Below are 20,018 nucleotides of genomic sequence, written 5' to 3'. Positions count from 1 at the left end.
TACTGCCATAAAAAAGACACAACATCTGTCTTCTTGGAGGCCACAGGCTAAAAGACACATGTGTACATGGTCTTCAACATAGCTGACAGTCAAAGTTGGTAATCATCTGTTTGAAAAATAGTAGGGATTCTATTTTTAAAGAATTTTAAAGCTATTAAATAAGTTTATATAATCTATTTTTATAAAATTAAACATTTTTAGGTTATCAACGAATTGAAAATATGATTTCTTAGAGAAGGAATGCTTATTAAAACCAAAATTTCCAAGGTACCACCTTATTTCTTATTAAGCTCAACTGGATAGGAAATATTCTTAAGTCATAGTTTGAGTAAGACTGCAGAGTGGAAGAAGTGAAGTCATAGCAATACTTCATGAGCCATGAAAAACACAGAAATGGTGCAACATATGCCACATTAAGCTGCCTCAGTTATTTCCCTTTTAAATGTCAACCATAGGAGATTCTTTGCAAACCTAACATATTTAGTCCTACACAAGGTATATAAATGTCTGTGTGAATATGTAAGTAATGTTTTTCCTTCCTGATTGAAAGTCTCAGCAGTTAGGGCAATAGGTTCTAAAAGAGGATCAGCACATACAAGGCATCCATATTTACTGTCAGATTTTGCTGGTTGCAGAGTCAATCAATACTTCTTTTCCCTTTCTCCTTGCTGATAGAACTCTGACATTATTAAGGATAGTAATATGCCCAAATTTAAACAAAGCACATTTCCCAACTTCACTCAATGACTGTGATACAGTTCTTCTTAATGAAATTTAAGCATAAGTCACAGAGTGGGCTGTGGAGGAAATCCTTTATAAGGAACAGGCTGGCTTGCTACAATTTCCACAGAGCCTTTACATTCTCTCTTTGTCTTTCTGCTTGTAATTCTATGGTACCTGCACATGTGTATGAGCACCAGGGCTGAATGCTAAGAGTCATGGCTCCCAATGTCCAATGGTTCCACTGTTGTGCTTCCACTAGCCAGAAAGACTCAGTTTTGCCCCTATGGCTAGGCAACAGGTACTTTCTTGTACACAGATATTTTATTTTTATAGTTCCATATCTCTTCTCCTCAACGCTAGTATGCATACCCTGCCAGGTTTTTGTTTCTCTTCACACTTCAGGACCTTCAATTAGTGGTTTTTTTTCCCCCTCATTGAGTTTATTGGTACATTTTAGGTATACAGTACAGTTACATTCATTATTGGGATCTTGTACCTTTACATGAAAGGTCTCAGTTCTCATTTTTCCCCATACCCCTGCCCTCCCTTCACCCCCTCCTCCCCTCCCCATTTATAAACACATTATTTCCATTTTTCATTTTCTCCTATTTTTTTCCTTTCCCTTATTACCTTATCTCTACCCTTCCCACTTTCCCTGCACCTTTATTTAGCCCTTTTCTTCCTATTACACATTGTCAATTATGTTATTAGGATCTTATGTACTATTATAGTTTTTCATACCAGAGAAACTATTCGGTATTTACACATATGTGACTTACTTATTTCACTTAGGAGTATATCCTCAATATGCATCCTATTTCACATTGTCCATTATATCATTAGGATCTTATGTACTATTATAGTTTATTCACACCAGAGAAACTATTCGGTACGTACACATGGATGACTTATTTCACTTAGGAGTATATCCTCAATATGTATCCATTGTCCTTTGAATGAATCTAATTTCTCATTCTTTATGGCTGAGTAGTATTCCATTTTATAGAAAAACCACATCTTCTTTATCCAGTCTCCAATTGATGGGCAACTGGGCTGTTTCCAAGTTTTAGCTATTACAAACTGTACCACTATAAACATGGGTGTGCATATATCATTGTCATATGATTCTTTTCTTTTGGAAAGATACCCAGCAGAGGGATGGCTGGGTCAAATGGAACTTCTAGTCCCAGCTCTTTGAGGTATTTCCATATTGATTTCCATAGTGGTTGCACTAGTCTGCACTCCCACCAACAATGTAGAAGGGTGTGATTTCTTCATAGCAGCCATTCTCAATTAGTGTTTTTTGAAATATCTCTAAGTTGTACAGCTATTTTCTTGAAGAAAATCATGAATTTCAGCATATTCTAAAGTTCTCAAATTCCTAGAAATAATCCCTTAAATTCTGGGTGATTTAGCTAACTAAGCCCTGAGTCACTTCTAGAATCTGGACTATTATTATAAATGGCTTCTTGATCAGAAAATAATACTTATAAAACCAAGCCCAAAGATAGAGTTCATTGAAACAATAGTACTTCAACATTTTTTGAAGAGCTCTTTATTTTCTATTAAAATCATTTTTGTTAATCATTTTGAAAACATTAACTATTGGGATGAATGACTCATGATTTAGATAAAGACTAGTACTGATTATACATACAGTTATGAAAACAAAATCAGGGCTAAGTTACTTATCAATATGTTTGGGAACATTATTGAGGAAGTATATAAAATCATTCTTGCCTTTGAAATCATCCTTGCCTTTCTATAAATTTTTGGAGAGAAAAAAGACTAATAAGGAAAAATTAATCCAAAGCATCATATAATTGAATGCTGACACATAGGATTGAAAAAGGGATGTAAGAAAACCTACCAAGTTATGACACAATATATAAAGCTAAAATTAGATAACTAGATTACTTCCTCCTAGATGTTACGCTAAATCCCTGAAGAGATAAAATCTAGTAAGTTGTGGAGTATGAACAGTACATATAGCTCATCAGAGATCACCAAGTTAGGCTTACCATAGTAACAGATAATTAAGAACAAGGGCTTTAATATATGATCTATGCTCATTTCTTCTTATATTTTTTCAAACATTATATATTAAATAAAATTAAGAGTAAAAAATGACTCCAATATTTTTAATTCTGAGTGACTAAAGCTATTAAGAAAAATAATTTGGAAGCAAGTAATTAGGAAAGAAGAAAAGGAAATGAGAAATTGTTCTGAACATGTGCAATCCACATGAAAAGCAAATCAACCCCTCTGAAACTTACTGTTTATAGAACAGGAAAGGTGCTACATTAGAGACTTCTATCCTACACAGACATGAACACTCATACCATAGTTCTACCAAGTTCTTAAGAGTTTGCTGGCCTTTAGAAAGACTCTAAGATCTTGCTTCCATGATTGCAAAATTGAGATCACAATGTCAAACTATAGGAATATTCATAAAGAATTAGTATATAATTCTCATAATCCAAGAAAACATCAATAACTAGTAAATATTAAGTGTTATCATTCCTTCTTGTATTCTGCCCAGTCTTTTTAAATCCCTAATTTGATTCTTTATAAAGCTCTACTTCAAAATAACCCACATGCTAGCCATCTCACAAAATTAGATGTTTATACCACCACATAACCTTCATTCCTGTTCTTTACATTTTAGCCCATTTAAAATAGCTATACAGCCTTCAAGGTCCAATATAAGGCTCATACTTTTGGCAGTAAGCAACCATTCTGATCTGTAGTAGCTTTTTTACTTTGCTAACAATTATCTTTATAGAAATGAAAACAGCTCCCATACAGCAAAAGCTGTGTCTAAAATTCTTTTTGTTTATAAATATAGTACTCAGTTCTAGTTTCTGATTTACCTCAGAGATCAAGAAAACTTTGTTGAATAAGGGAATCTGTGATAATGACCATTAAAATCAAAGGGCTAATATCAATGAAGATAAAAGTTAAACTTATGAAGTGTGATTTTTTTTATTATCAAATATTAAAAAAAAATCCAACACGATCATTTTTTAATTTTATTTTTGGTACCGGGGATTGAACTCCAGTCCTAATGCTTGTAAGACAGGCTCCAGAACTACTGAGCTAAATCCCCAGCCCTAACATGATCATTTTTTAATAAATAAAAATAATTATCCATTTGCCATAAAATGCAGTTCTCAAATGAGATAACTCCATTATAGTAAGGGACTACAAAATATCTTACATCATAATCTTCACTTAACTACTGTACACGACGAATTTAGGATAGAAATGGACATCAAAATTGTCAGAATTGCAAGTAAACAGTTAAAGTAATTTGAAAGCAATTTGATAATTTGACATGAATTTTTTTAAATGGCTTAGTGGTCAGTACTGGAATGAACACTATCACAACAGTAACTTTCATAAACTATTAATCATTTTAAGTGTGATGACAACAATCAACATATGAAACTTCTACACACCAGTTGGGCCACTAAAATTACTTAGGGCTTAATGTAGCAAAAGCCTGTGAAATCAAGACAATGAATGGGCAAGTATTTTTTTTAGGTCATGTGCAACTGAACTGAATTATTGATAAGGTCATCATCATTGAACTTTTAGGGTTAACCAAAGCATAACTTCAAAACTTCTCCACTTCCAGGCCGGGGGTTTAGCTCAGCAGTTTGGTGGCCTGCCTTGCAAGTGCAAGGAACTGAGTTCAACTCCCGGTACCAAAAAAACAAACAAACAAACAAAACTTCTCCACTTCCGGACAGAAACACGCATGTACAAATCCATCAAAATAAAACCAATGGCACTCAGGAAGATTTGTAGGGAATATTTTTACCAATAAATAAATTAATTTTATGTATCATCTATTGAATGATGCACTTAAAAATAAAATCAAACCAATTTTAACTCTATAAACTATAATATAATGACTTTGTGGAACTAAAAACCACCTGTAAACTGGTGTGTCCTTAGAACATGAGGTAAAAAAAATATTTTGGCAATTGTCCCACAAAGGTCACCAAATTAAGAAAAATAGTGTTAGGAACAAAAATTTTATCCATTAATATTTAGGTAGGGCCAGGGATTTAGCTCAGTGGTGCCGCTGCCTACTTTGCAAGTGCAAGGTCCCGCATTTGATCCTCAGTACCAATATATATATATATATACATACATACACACACAATATAATGCAAAACCTGCATTATTAATGAACTTCAAGTGTTTCCAAATATCTCTTATAATACTGAGTCTCTAGTTTATTTAAAAATGTTCCTTAGAAAGCAATTTTCAATAGTTAAGCAACAAAATTTCACTTTGAAAAAAGAAATCATATTGCAATTTCTTCACTGATGATCATGTAAGGAAGTTTAAATAACTCTAACTTCCTGCTAATAATATGCAGAAAGTAGATACACACAGAGCTTCATTTAGATAAAAACAAAGAAAACTACCATTTCCGGATTTTCTTCCTCAGCCCTCCCCACCTACCACCTTAATTCTGCAAATGGCAGAATAAATTAAAGCTCCTTTCTTCTACATCAACTCCTTTGTCCTCTCAAGGTTGCCTAATCATATTCATCTCTTAAAATGAGGTAAGAAACATTTCAAAAGCTGTATTAAGTCAACTTCTTGATTCATGCATTGCAGGACTAAAGCAATGTAATCACATCTTAAATTGGCTTACAGCAGGCTGTCTACCTTTTCCCAGCTCTCAGGACTGATGAAATGAATAGTTTTAAAATAGCACTTTTTGAAATGACATGAGAATTAATAGTGCATAATTACCTCAGTGTTGACAAGTGAGAGATGTTTAACTCCTTAAATGAGCTTTCCTAATGAATCAGTGTCAGAGAAAGGCTCCACTGTAAGCACACGGTTGATTGATATCTAAGGGCATTGATTTAACCATAAAGGCAGACTAAGTTTTAAAATCATTTAGGCAAAAATTAAATGAACCAACTTTCACTTAATATTTAACCTAAGATTTTATTGTAGGTTTCTGTAGCATTCTAGATGCTGAGTATTAGGAAAGTCTTACTTTACAATTTATTTTTCTACTAAGACACATTCAATCTTTCCATACAGCTGTAGCAAAACACCTTTAGTAATAGCCTACCTAGTACTTAAAAAAAGTAAAACTTAAGTGTTTGGATTTAAAAGGAAATACAGAGCGTATATTTCTGACCCTTACATTTGAGGACTCTCACAAAGGCAGATATAATACAATGAAATAAATAAATGAAAGGTGTTAGATAGAAAACCTTTAACACATGTAAAAGACTTATATTACAAAACTGTTATCTTTACTAAGTTGGGCTTAAACCTTTTATATTCATTCCTTGTCTCTATTCATATTTAACTTATAACTATATTGTTCAATTACATTTTAAATTCATGGGTAAAACAAAAACAATTTATATCTCAAATATTAAAAAAAAGAAAAAAACGAACATTCTCAGTAGTAGAGCTATGCAGATGAGACGTAATACAAGTCGACTGTAATCTACTCTGGTTTTTTTTCCATGTCTTTCACATATTTAACAACTGTCTAGCTTAACTATATGTCAGGTTTTCATATTTAATCCTGATGACCTCCTAAGAAGTAGATAACATTACCCCACTTTGCAGATGAGGAGGGTGAACTTCTGAAAGATCCTAGCCCACAGTCACATAGATGGCAGTAGTTAGAGCCCCACTCTGAACTATGATGTATGGAATACAGTCTACACACACCATGGGTAGCAAATATTTTTTTGCCTTATCTTTACAGGATTGACATTGTTTTAGATGTGAGAAAAATGTGGAGTTATTCAATTGTGTTTAGTTATTCTTTCATCAGTTCAACATTTTCAAGAATCAACTAAATGTCAGCATACTCCCAGGTGCTAGAACCACTGTGGCACCACACAGTTGAAGCCTTACTTGATCTAGTGCTGGAGGAAAGGGAATTTGTTTCATAATTAAGGACCTTATCTGAGAAATGGGACAGGGTAGGAGATGGATAAATTTGGGGCCTACAATACATTCTTGACCTGGTACCCTCAGAATGTCTAAGAGTAAAACAGCGAGAGCAAAGTGTAAGGACAATGACAGTCCTCAGAAGTGCCACTCACCTGGGCCAGGAGGGTCTACGTCATCAGGCACAAGGCTCTACAGGAAGTGGTAACCAGAAAGTCGACCACAGGAGTGTGGTACTCTGAGTAAACAAACTGCCTCTGCCTTCCCAAGAAGCCAAGGCCTTGCATCAACAATCCCTCCCCATATAAGTCCTATCGCTTCATGACCAAAATTTCTTAGAAGATTAAGCATCAGAAATTAAATCAAATCATCAACAGCCAACTTCTTGGCTCCAGTCTTCTATTTTGAGTTTCCTGTGAAATAACTAGACAGATGAATGTCTCAGCCCATTCTGTAGCTTTTTGTCATATTTAAACTACATGTCCAACTTCATTAGAACATTTTGCTAACCTAATACCTTAAAAAAATTTTAGCGGAAATGTATTGATTTCCAAACATGCTGTTTAAACACGATTCCTTAAAGTATAATCAGCTATGAAATTTAATGTTTCAATATTTTGTAAATATTTTAATAAATAAAAATGTGTTCTAGGTAGGAAAAAACAAACGAGCCTTCATTTACTCATCTGTAAATTAAGGACGATGAGAACTATTAGTTGAAAACTGTTAAGTTATTATATATATAAATGGGCCTTGTCAGATTTAGCACAGAGCAGGTACTCCAAGATGATTTATATTATAAAAAATTTCCAAAATATAGTTCTCTCTTTAATCACTTTTAAATCAAATCAATCTTACTATACGGTATTTGCCTACTGTGTAGATGTATATATTGAAAGAAGATATATTGAGAAATGTAACTTCTCAAAAGTAAAAATGTGCCTTACATATTATTTGTAGGCCATGTTCCTTTGCTTTAGAGTTTTTTACACTTGCTACCCCTTACATACAAAAAAAGCTTTTAAATGTTAAAATGGGAAACGTGAGTGATAAGTACTCAAAATTGGCTCTTCCTGCTTTTTACAAAATGTACGTGATAGCTGGGTGTGGTGGAACATGCCTGTAATCCCAGCACTCAGGAGGCTGAGGCAAGAGGATCACTGTGAGTTCAAGACCAGCCTGGGCTACATAATGAGTTCCAGGTCAGTCTCAACTACATGAGACCCTGTCGCAAAAAACCAAACACACACACACACACACACACACACAAAGAAAATGTATGTGATAGAAGCCCTTTACATCAGCCCTCATGCCAGACAGATAAGAGTAGGTTGCTTGAAGTGGTACACTGGAAATAGTTGAAGTGAAGAGCAAGAGTTGAGGAAACAGACCTTTCTTAGACTATCCCCTCCCTTTCTTACCCCTCAAAGAATTCCAGTAAGATCCCTTTGCTTTATTGGAATATTGTTTTCAGAAATAGCTTTATAATGATATAATTTGCACTTGTAATTTCACAAATGTAGATTTAATATGGCAAGGCGAGTCCACACATTCTGGACCTGAAATGCAGTTCTTTTGATCAGATATGTAATCCTAATGAAGTGGACCTTGGTAGAACTCTTTAAGAAGATAAAACATAAAATCCATATAAGCCTATTTCTGAATGGATATTCTAGTGAGCAATATTAGACAAGGAACTGGTTTTTAGGATCTCTTTCATCAAAATAATAAGATGTGGAGAAGAGTTGTGAGTCATAGAAAGACAGCATCAAACACTTCCTGATGGCTTCACAAAAGATGGTTCCACAAGAAAATTAAAATAATTCATTTATTACCTTAAGAGGTTTACAATATTCTTATTTGTTCTGTGACACTGAAAGAATCAAATGATATTCTTGGCCAGGGAGAATTTAGGTTCAATTTTTAAATCTCCATTCTGTTATCCTCAGTCAGCCCTGTAGGAAAGTAATTATTGGGGCTAGAGAGATAGTCCCTGCTGTTTCTTAGAAGTAAACTCAGGAGCCAAATTAAGGTACTTAGAAGTAAACTCTCAGACTGTGTAGAGGTTGACTGTCTGACTCCTGTGGACTCTGGCACAGAAGGCTAAACACTCCTATTTATTCAGAGAACAAGAGAGCAAGCAACAGGGACAGCTTCCTCTATCGTCCCCTCCAGCACCTACTAATCAATAGGAGTCACACAGCTAACATCCTCTTGCATCGTTTTAAAATGCAAGTTTTAATGTTTTATCATTGTAGTATCTTTGTACTGAAAAGCATTTATTATATAATTTCAAATTTACCTGAATGTCGAAGGGAAAAAAAAAATAACAGCAGGAAAGCTGCCATTGTGAGAAAGAAGGACATAAAATTGAAGCCATGAATTAAAGAGGCAAATGAAGGCACTCTCTTCCTTTATTAGAAATAGAAGAAACAGATTGTGCTCATCTAGCTTAGGGCCAACAGGCGCACTGCATGGAATGTAGCCAGCATCAGTCACAAAGCTCACTCAGGAGTTTTGCTCTGTGAAAAGATGAAGCCAGATGGACTATTTACTTTCAACAAGATAATTCTGGAGGAAATTGTTATAAGTCAAAAAAACTTTTTAGCTTCATCTGCTTTTTTAGCCTCTAAACTAATTCAAGAGGCAAGGGAGAGGCTTTTTTTTAGGAAAGAAGAGACCTGGTAAGAACACAGGGGAAATAAGAGAAGGTAAGCACAAAATATGGGCAGGAGGATATGTCCGAGTGTGCAAGATCTGAGGCCACACTGCCTAGGCTCATGCTCTCATTCAGCCTGTTCCTCATTGCATCCCTGGACCAGCCATCAGACCTCTCCAAGATTCAGTTTCCTCTAGGGTAACTCAAGGACTATAATAGTGTCAGAGGAGATTGTGAAGATTAAGTGGCATAAATCAGGTACAGTACTCAAAATATAAAGCCCAATATTAGCATTCAATAAACATCAGCCTTTATTTTTATCCATTTCATTTTCCATCCTATTTGCAAAAATAGAGGAAACTCATCAGAAATATAAAAATATAAAGAAAGATTAATGACCAATTCTTAAAAACATAGTAATAGCTAAATGTTATAGTAGTCACTGATGATATTGATCATAGTCGACTGACAAAATTTCTCTTATTTTGCTACCACAAAGAAAGAACAAATAATTCAGGTGATTTTATCCTTGGATCAAAATTTTCAGAGATTTTTTTCCAATCTCAAAAACCACTCCTTAAAAAAATCTATATATTCATAAAAAGCCTCATTATATTCTAAGATAAACTTCAGCCATATAAAAAGTGTGTCACACTTGAAGAGTTTTTCCTTTCAACTTACATATACTGTCTACTGGGAGAAAAATCAAGAAAATCCTTTTATGCATACACTAGGAAATATATCTAATCTTTTTGTGTTTAGGATACACAAGATGTAAATATTATTTATTAAGATAAATCTAAAAGTTTTCAAATTAAAGTATGGAACATTAAGGCATTCCAGTTAACTTACTTTTATGTTTTATACTTGTAATATTGTTTATTAATATTTGATGAGTCTGAGAAAATAAAAAGTACTCTCAAAGTAACATATGATTTTACCAAGTCTGCATTTCCCATGGCAAGAGAAAGGATATATACTCTTAGAAGGATTTTCAACATTAAGAACTAAAGCAAAAAGAGCTACTTTGTTACCTTTGGATTATTTTGAGAATATCACATTGTATTTTACTTCCATATCAAAGAAACAATATCACTATATTTTGAAGACACGCTCTTTCTGAAGAGGAAAAAAATCCCAATGAAATCATCAAGTTAATTTTCAAAATTTAATTATGGCTCCAGTAAGACAAACACCAAAACAAGTACATTTTAAATATATTTTTTTAAATATGAAATAAATTGTTACTTTATTCACAATTTTACACCCCTAGTGATGCAGTCTAGCTGTACCACAAGAAAACAAAATAAATGTTGCTGGGGATTTAGCTCAATGCCTAGTACCTGCCTCACAAGCTCAAGGACCCTAGTTCGATCCCTGGCACCCCAGTAAATAAATAAATAAATAAATAAATAAATAAATAAATAAATAAATAAAATGTTGACATGAGCCAGGGATTTAGGTCAGTGGCACCATGCCTGCCTCACAAGCACAAAGTCCTGAGTTTGATATACAGTACCAAAATAACTAATTCAATAAATGTTAACAGTAAAAAATTTTGAAACAATGTGAAAAGCTATCTCTACTAGAAAATTACAGATTTAATGCCCCAGTTAAAACCAGCAAATAAAATAAGAAGAGTCAACAAGGAAAAATAATAAGAGTAAAATCATATATTTGTTCTAATTATTTAAAAAGTTAATATAAAATAAAAATTATATAAATATTACTAAAACTCAAACCAAAGCATAAGATAATTTTATATATTTTCAATAATCTGGATATGAGCAGAAGAACTGATACCTTCAGAACAGCCCAACAGATCTTTCCTAATATTGATTCCAAATATTGATAAAACATTAAATGAAATATGAAATATATTATCCTTTCTCTTCCATACCCTGAATTTCCTCTCACTTTAAAAATATCTATTATTCCAAAACTTCAAAGACCAGAACTCTAATAAGCTTTGCTGTTTTGTTTCAACCATTGGCACAACCGCAGTTTGGGCAGTTTAAAAATAACACACTGCGTATCATCCTCTGACAGAGTCAACAGGAAGCTAAAGGACCTGTGGGATACCAGGATTCTGAAGGACTTTTCCATTCTACATATCGTATTGGGTGTACCAAGACTTCCAAGGTCTGACCACCTTTTTCTCTGGACTGCTTTTGTAGATGACAGGTGAAACAACATCTCTCAATAGACAAAGAACGGGGTTGTTTACTGCTTGTTATAAAAGTGGTAAACTCCCTAAGCTCAGAATTCCTCAGTTGTAGTAGAAATGCACTCATACCTAGCAACCTCTGCACCATAGGATTTGGGTATAAGGGTAACTAATACCAACACCCCAATGCTCATACTGCTTATCATACAAGGGCTAAAATCATCTTTTGTCTTTGAGCAAGAGTCTCATGTTTTCTGTCAGCAACCGTGAAACAGTAACTAGCTAACTTACTAGCTTCTATAGTAAAATCATGTCCCACATCTGACAGTTTTGGTGAAAGAAAGGATGATAATAAAAATACAGCTGTCTATAGGAGGAAAATAAAGGGACCCAGAGAATAGATTTGGGAATATGAAAAATTTCCTTGGGATCTTGGAGACAGTGTCCCTTCTCAATTGCTGGGCAGCAGGATGGGGTAGAGAAAATAAAAATGCTCCCTGTCTTGCCCACAAATTAAGATAAGAGAAGAAATATAGGATTTATACAAGCTATAAAAATGGTACTTTGAACCTTAGTTATTCATTCATTCTCCTTCATTTCAGGGTAGGAAAGGAATATGCTATCATGAAAAGAGGACAGTACATTTGTAGAAGCACAATGTGGGTGTGGTTGCTAATCGGTGGAGTCCCCAAATCTGAAAGAGTAGTGTCAGTAGTAATGATCTTGTTACCTTATCTAGGTCTTAGGGTGGACACCAGCATTAAGTTCGTATGGTTAAACTCCAAGTGGGCACCTATTTGAAAGCAATCATAAATGTGTCCTATTGACTGACATGAAGCTATATCTCCCTCTATACTACCTGATTTCTCCTTTCCCCTCTAATCTGACCCTAGATGCAAAAAGGAGAAAAATAACTGGGCTGGACCCATGGCCTCCACATCTCCAGGGTCTGAAAGCATACACATCTGTCTGATATGATGAGAATGAGATTCAAACTAGTATGGCTGTGTTAAGACATAGCAATGCATGTTACTAATGTACTTGGTCCATAGAGAGAATCCACACTGAATTCAACTGATGAGGTTTGGTACCTCTCAGAGGACACAGGCAATGAAGTGCTCTGTGAAACCCTCTGAGCTTATCATTGTGGTGTCATGGTAATGGCCCCCATATAAAAATAACTGATGTATTATATGTTTCTACCTCCCAAGGCCCTAAGTGTCAGAAAATGTTTATGTTTAGGAACTGTTGCACTTAGGTGATTACTCAATTACAATAGCATAACTTTCATGATGGAACGACGAAGTATACCCTTCAAAAAGAACTTGATATTAAACTGGGTCTTAGTCAGTTCCTATAACCAAATACCAAAGATTAGATAATTTATAAATAGAAGCTCATTTAGCTTACAGTTCTGGACACTGGGAAGTCTAACATAATAATGCTAGCATCTAGGCCTTGCCTTCTTGCTACATCATAATATGATGTCATACATCACATGCCAAGACAGAGCAAGGAAGCCAGAAAGATCATTTTTATAACAAAGACACTCTCTGTTAGCCCACTAATCCATTAATTTTTTAATATATGCATAGCTTAATCTATTCATGAGGGCTCTTCTCATGACCCAATTACCACATAAATGTCCCATCTCTCAAATACCATTAACATACGATTTGGGGGGATTAAGTTTCAAATACATGAATTTGGAGAATATATTCAAATAATAGCATCCAGCAACTGAGCTCTTTTAGAAAATGAACACTTAACATATTCATTTTCAGGCGGTCTACTTAATGAGATAGGAAGTACTCAATAGCCCTGCTGGCAAAATGAAAATGGTAAACTCAAGGGTGCAGCTAGTCGAGTACTAACATCATTTCAGTTATAAAGAAAACAAATTTTTAAAAAAGGAAAAAAAAGGAAGCTACTCCCTTCAGGGAATCATCCCCTAATCCATCACTTAGAACAAAGCTACTGGTCTATTAGGCTCTCAAAGGCATCGTTCAGTAACTGCCTGGTTCACTTTGGCTGAGTTGAATCCTAATGGTATTTTCTGAACAACAGCAGACATCCAGTCCCACTGACAACCCTAGAAGACCAACTTGGTATGGGTAAGTCAGTACAATGCTCACTTTTATAATTTACATGCCCTTGGACTACTGTTAATAATTTGTATGATTTGCCATTTAGAAGATCACAGACTAACAAATTAAAGGAGAACCTCCATATAGCTAAAAATGGAAATAAGTCATGGTTGATGATTAGTCAAAAACACTGATATGGATGACCTGAAAGGACCCATTCTTTGGGTAGAATGAAATTAGGTCAACTGGAATAAAGTTGTTGATCAAACCTACTATAAGAAATGGAAAATGTCATGTGAACACGGCTGGTAATAAACTATCCTGCTTGCTGATGTCATCAACAGCATCTCCCTAACATGGTTTTCTCCCTCTTATTCTTGTACAGATGATGCAACAAATTCATAGGCTTCTCCCAAATTTCAGCCTTAATTTATGCCATGTATGGCAATGTAGTCTGCAGCTTTTAAGTGATATTGTCTCTGTGGCCTTAATCAAATCTTGGAGATGGTGATTCCAATCTGGGTAACAAGAAATTCAAAACCAGAGTGACCGGTACTCTAAGTCAGGGATAATGTGCGATGGAATAACTCTCCACTGGGTATGAAGTTTTCTTTATGAAATATCCATTGCTCAATTATTATGGGCAATGACATTAAAGTCAGAAATTCATTCCAAACTTCTTTATATAAGATCATATTAAATAACAAACTTTAATTGTCTGAATTAAAAGCTGCTGGTCTCTCTCTGGGATTTATTCACAATGGTCTGAATCAAAGACTTTAGTCGGATGGGATATGGGAGACTGGGTGAAGTCAGTATTGCAGGCTGGCCTCATCCTGCTGTTTACGATCCTACTAATTACAGTGCTAATTAAATGCTATAGAAGACAAGTTCAATAGATTTGATCAAGCCTCTGTTGGTCTGATTAACCACAGTAATTAAGGAATGTCACATACATATGAAAGTTCACAAAAAGCCAAAATGGTATATGATAAAGTTTTGTGAGAGAAAGTTTTCTTTGGGTCTCTTCCACACCCCACATCTTGCCGAGTACCTACTAGAACTGCATGCCTGACTACTTTTTGACCTTGGCTTTTATTCGGAATTATTTCTGCATTTAAGAAATGGGTAATAATGTCTATCCCTAGACAAAGAAACGGTCTGCTTATTGTTCACTCTAAAATGGTGATTCTTCAAGTTCACTGTTCTATATCTGCAATGCAAATCTACTGTATGCACAGCATCAATCTGGGCCATATCACATCACCCCTGTGAGATTTGAGGACAAAAGACACAAGTATAAATATGATGATGCTTGCACAATTTGCTGCATCACACTAATGAAGATACAAGGTATCTCTGACCCATAAGTTTTATATCTTCTGCACATATCTATGATATATTTAAACAGGTTAACTTATTAGTTTGTGGATAGGACAAACATCAAATTCCAGAAACAACATGCTTGTTTCTGTTTTAAACCCCCTTTGGAACATAAAACCCAGTTGGGGCACCCCCCGAAAAACATTAATGTACAATATAAAATTTAAGCCATACAGATTTCCCAAAGCTGGCTTATTCTTCCTAGATTACTTAATGTAAACAAGAGCAAATGATTATCATGTGACCATCAAAACCAGAATTACTTAAACTTAAACTGGTTTATGGGAACTTCACATAAATCTGAGCTTCCTCATTTCAATTTTAATTCCTCTGGAGTAAAATTCTTATGAAGCAGTAATATTACTACCACATCACTACACTGTGGTATAGAGGCAAAATATTAAAAATATGAGATGTTGAATTATTATAGCCTGATGGGAGGGATGATTTGGGATATGACCTGGATAAAGAAGGAAGCTAATAAGGGATATGAGAAAATTATATACCCATGCTTAAATATATATCCCAACCTTGACTTTGAAAAGTTCAATAATTCAATAAAAAATAGTAAGCCTAACTTCATGGAGGCAGAAGCATGGTGGAACCATTTATATATTTCTATGTCTTTCAAAGAGGAAGAAGGCAGGAAAAGTATACCAGAGTAAACAGAATAAAATTTGAAAAATACCACAATTTTATCTTATATATCAAAAGTTTACAACACCAAAGGATTTCGAGTTCAAAATTCACCTTTAGTAATTTAACAAGTGTCTCAAAAAAAAAACTCTTCATACAATTATCTGAAAAAGATTTTTGGTACTGCTTTCCCTCACTTTTTAAAAATATTAAAAAAGAAAAAAAATTTAAGAAGAGGGTGAAATAACAATTCAGACACTAAATTATGTAAGCCAATTATTAAGATACTTCACTGTTAACCAGATTTCTGAGTAGACATTAAATATCATCAGTAAATAATCTCAATTTCCTGCTTTTTAATGTATGTCCTTAAAATAAACTGTGCTAAAGATTAGGAAAATTCACACTGCTTTGAAAGGAAATTTCATATTCACTTGTCTCCATAATTCGTTAGACAAATAAAAATAAATGGTTTTTCAGAGCAATCACAGACATGAATTTGATGAACGAGCATTCCTCCACCTACTGTGTACAATGAGAAAAAACTATGCTTATTCATAATGCCCTATAGCTTCATGGATAAGTGATGCTGCTGGCATATAGCATTATTTAATTGTGCAGAGGCACTGCTAAGACCTGTACTTGTTTACAGTAAACAGATACAAATATCTAAAATGCACTCACAATTTCCAACCAAGACTTTAAAATTTAAACCTAAATTTTGTTTTATTTTTTATTTTATTTATTTATTTATTATTTACTTATATTTATTTATTTATTTATTTATTTGGGGTGGGGGGGTACCAGGGATAGAACTCGGGACCTTGCACTTGCCAGGCAGGCAGCAGAACCACTGAGCCAAATCCCCAGCTCAAAACTTGCATTTTAAGCAATATGAAAGGACACTATTAGAACAATTACAAAAAAAGTTGTATTTCAGTTCTCTGGTCTGTGTCATTCAGGCCTTTTCCTAGGAAGCTTGAGGAGGTGAATGAACACTGGAGAACAGAATTCAATGATGCCATCAGAACTGGCCAAATACTAAAAGCATTAAAATAAATCTTATTCCTAATTTTAAAAAAGTATACATATCCATAATTAAAATAAGTTCCTACCCAAATTAAATTGCCTAGAATTTTTCTCTATAAGGCTCTATGTATGATAAACACCCCTTGACTTTGGCCTGTCATATTTCCTCAATCAATCAGGCAGTAGCCCACAATTAAATTGAAATGATTGAATCAAGGAAAATCAAATTTTTAAACATTTAGTCTCAGTAATATGATTATAAAGCTTTTAGTGATATTGTAATTACTTTGAAGCTTTGAGCACATGTTTCTACAGAGAGTATTCCCTAGAGGAAAAGTGCATTAGGGAAACAAGTAAATACAGACCCAATGAAGCAAAAGTACATTTATTGTAAAGTTAAAAGCCAAAGGTGGACAAAGACTAGACATCTATGTGATTTATAGTCTAAACATTCTCCACAGAATAACTACTTTAAAATCCTAGGTTATCCCCATATTAAAATAATTTAATTGTTTACCTCTAAAGGCAATAATTAGAGATTAGAGAGTAAGAAGAAGCAACAGCAAAGCACAGGGTAGAAGGAGAAAGAAAAAAATGTGGCTAACTAAATCTTTCTCCGAATTAATGAATCATCTCCTTAGAATATGAAACATTTTAAATACATTTAGTATTTACCAAAATCAGGCCATATAGTTACTTTCTCTATTCATTTTCTCCACATTCTAGGATTCTGCAGGTTATAGGGACCACAAAGATAAATGAGAACCTGCCCCTTACACAAATACCAATAGAAACCAGATTCTTTCAGGAACATTGGAGAAGACAAACAAGAGACAAGGACAGTATCTCCTCTCATTTAATTCATAATTTCATTCATTCACCAATTATTTCTGAAACACAGCATACTTGTCCCTCAAGAACAAAGCTGGCAAGTAAACAATATCAAAACAGAATGAGATTATATCTTTAAAATTTAGCAGGAAAATGATTTCCATTGATCTGAAAAACACTAACTTTTTAAAGGTTTGCTTATACTGATTATATCAAAGTATAGTTATTTTCTCTATTGAGATTAACAATCCTAAGTGGGAAAAAGTATAACTAGACTCAGTATTTAATTCTGCCATGGACAATTTTATTTTTAAATATCAATTAACTTCTTCATTCCAGCCACAGATACAGCTATTTCCTATTATCATACATGAGGCCTGATTCAAACTGTATCAACCTGCCCACTGGACACTGAAATATTAGTCTGCTTCCTGAGCCCAAATGGTCCTTAGAATTTAATAGTGCAATGGACACAATGTCCATGTATTGCAAATATAGGACTCTCTTTTTAAAAGTTAAGATAAACAGAGATTAGCATAGTCATAATATCTATGTTAACTGAAAGTAAATAAGTAAGACTTAACATGGCCTTGCTGTCAAAGTTCTCTTTCTATAAATAAGTCTGGTCACCACCATCAAAACCAAGTAGTTCCTCCTTATTCAGCATAAAATCTGAAGTCTTCAGCAAGACATGGAAAACTTCCGTGAACCTCCTTTACTGTTCACCCTTACGTGGCATCATTCTTCCATTCTTCATGTTATCAAATGTTCACTGTTCCCTACCATACCCTCTATTAACCATCCTCCCATCTTATTTGCTGGTATCTCTGTTTGGAATCTTATGTTCTTTACTTGTCTTCTCAGATCTGAAAGTTCATCTCACATAAATACCAGCTGTGCTGGTGGTTACCCTGCTATAAAATACAATTAAACACACTTCTGTTATAATTTTGATTGTTGCTGATAATTATTTAACAGCTATACACAAATATATTTACTAAAGTGGCACTCCCTCATTTAGCTATACAGTTTCAGTATAGTCATATGAACTGTAATGTGGGCCTCAATATATGTTAGCTAATTTTAACATTTATTTTCCTCTCAGTGCCAAAAAAGTGAACTTTTTCTATAAATCAAATTCTACATCTATTTTTAAATTTATTTCATATTTCATTTAGACTTTCTTCTAACTTTATTAACAATACATAATGCAATATTTTCCCAAATGATTCAGTTTAATCTGCTTCCTACAACCAAACTCTGTATTGACATCTACAAAAAACTAGTGAACTAAGATATGAGTTTGCTCTTTTGTCCTTCTCAAGTTTACTACAATTTATTTAAAATTCAGTGTAATTTTCAAACAAGACAGATTAGCTATTATTTACAAAGGACAGGACAATGTTAAACTATTCCAAAGGAGCATTAAATGTCTAATGTTCACAGTAAAGTCTCAAATCAGAAAGCAAAATGTATATAAAATGGTTATTTGCTCCTGCTTTGCCTGATCATCTGTTGTTATGTGAAGTCATATTTCCTGTCAAAAGTATAACAAAGCTTCCCCTTCTCTACAGGATACAAATTAGCAACCTGGTATATCAAATTACCCAGCTGTAATTCACTATTTCAATCCAGAAGAGTATCCACATGTTCTTTTGTCACCTGCAAAAACTACCTTGAAAAGTAAGCTATGTCCTTCACCATCTTCATTAACTAGTCTACAAAAAAGCCTAGATTCCTCATGCACAATATTACTGCATTATCTTTAAATGACCTCAGAAAGGGCAAAAATCAGGTAACATCACTGCAAATGCAATGTACTCCATCTGTCATGCGTCCTTCATCAGTAGGCACATAATAACCATGCTTTCAAACGGTAAAGCATCAGTAACCATTGAGGTGGGCTGAATGATGCCTCCTTAAAATGTCCACATCCTAGTCCCTGAAGCCTGAGTTTATTGATAGAGCAAAAGGGACTTTGCAGATGTGATTAAATCAAGGATCTAGAGATGTAAGGTTATCATGGTGGTCGCTTACTCCAACCACCCGTGTTCTTATAAAAAGAAGACAAATGGGAGATTTGAGTGTAATAAAGGAGGTAACAATATGACCACAGAAATAGAGTGGGTTGATGCAGTCAAGAGCCAAGGAATGCCAGGCACCTCTACAAAGCAAGAGGATTCTCCACTGGGGCTTCCAGAGGAAGACCTGCAAACCTTGATTTTAACCAGATAGTCCTCAATTAGAACTTTACACAGAATAAATTTGTGTTATTTTAAGCCATTAAACTCCTGGCAATTTGTTCAATCAGCAACAAGAAACTAATATAATAGAGCCAAACCTCCATAATGTATGATGTTGAAAAGTTTAATATTGAAAAATATTATGAACATTTTTATGTTTCTAAAAACACTACCTTTAATACTAGAACATGCAATTCCTTACAAGATATTGCCATTAAGAATTTATTGGACATAATTTGTCATGAAAGTACTATTATCAATTTTATACTTATTATAATAATGATGTTAGTCACTTCAGGTTTATTTATACT

General features: G+C 34.2%; 1 protein-coding gene across 2 annotated transcripts in view; it reads right to left on the bottom strand.

The window, feature by feature from the left end:
- Prkn (parkin RBR E3 ubiquitin protein ligase) overlaps positions 1-20,018 on the bottom strand; it is a 1,339,037-nt gene that overhangs the window by 1,311,129 nt on the left and 7,890 nt on the right. The gene's annotated exons all lie outside the window — the stretch shown is intronic.

This window comes from Fukomys damarensis, unplaced genomic scaffold (genome assembly GCF_012274545.1).
Source record: "Fukomys damarensis isolate Sample0158 unplaced genomic scaffold, DMR_v1.0_HiC HiC_scaffold_14, whole genome shotgun sequence".
Classification (NCBI taxonomy): Eukaryota; Metazoa; Chordata; class Mammalia; order Rodentia; family Bathyergidae; genus Fukomys; species Fukomys damarensis.
The sequence above is the reverse complement of the archived record's forward strand: the minus strand, read 5'-3'. Positions and strand labels throughout refer to the sequence as shown.